The 821-nt window shown below is 36.8% G+C and overlaps 1 protein-coding gene across 5 annotated transcripts in view; it reads right to left on the bottom strand.

Annotated features, from left to right (window-relative positions):
* LOC109955776 (transmembrane protein 163) overlaps positions 1–821 on the bottom strand; it is a 30,025-nt gene that overhangs the window by 9,209 nt on the left and 19,995 nt on the right. The gene's annotated exons all lie outside the window — the stretch shown is intronic.

Raw genomic sequence — 821 nt, 5'->3', positions numbered from 1 at the left:
ATCATAGTGCTGTGTATGTTAGCCCAAGAGCTAATCCCTCTGCAGTTCTCAGCAAACTCTATGATGTCATCAACGTGCTAAAGACAGCTCACCCAGATCTCCACTGCCTTTTACCAGAAATCAGAAGTTTTATTTTAGCTCATTACAGATATATAGATACACAGTATGTCAGTCAGTAAGTAACAAGATGTTACAGTGATTTAAAAACTGGACATAGTTTGTCCACAAGAAAACTGAAATGACTTGCTCACATGTATTTTGGTCATGAGTATAACATTACCAAATTCATGGGATCCTTCTCCAGACTGTTTCTGTTACAGTATGTGTTTTTGTTAAAGCTGTGCTAATCAATATTTTTTTTGTTAACAATAGATCAAATTACAGTGTGAAAAGTATCGCTCATAGTAGCAAATCTAGAGAGAATCATCATCTGACTCTGCAGTCTTCATGAGCTAGACTGTTTTGGTTCATTATCACAATTACACGTAGCACCGTTCTCAGTGACATCAGGGTGCTGGTTTTAGTAAAAGACAAGGCTAAATAAAAACCATTGTACTCTCTCTATTCAGTAACAAATGGCAGGCAGAGTCAGGGGCCAAGTGGCCAACACAGTAGAACATTTAGCCACTAAAGAATCATATATTTGCATCAGGAGTTGGTGGAGACCAAAACAAAACTAAAAGGCAAGTGAATGTTGAACTCACTACATGGGCAGCAACATGACTCTAAATGAAAACAAGTGTAGGCTGAAAATTTTTAGTTGATTTTTTTAAAATTTAAAATATAAATACAGTTATCCCCCACAAACTCACCCACAATCG

The sequence above is a fragment of the Monopterus albus genome, unplaced genomic scaffold (assembly GCF_001952655.1).
Source record: "Monopterus albus unplaced genomic scaffold, M_albus_1.0 scaffold16.1, whole genome shotgun sequence".
NCBI classification, from domain to species: Eukaryota; Metazoa; Chordata; class Actinopteri; order Synbranchiformes; family Synbranchidae; genus Monopterus; species Monopterus albus.
This window is presented reverse-complemented; position numbering and strand designations above follow the sequence as displayed.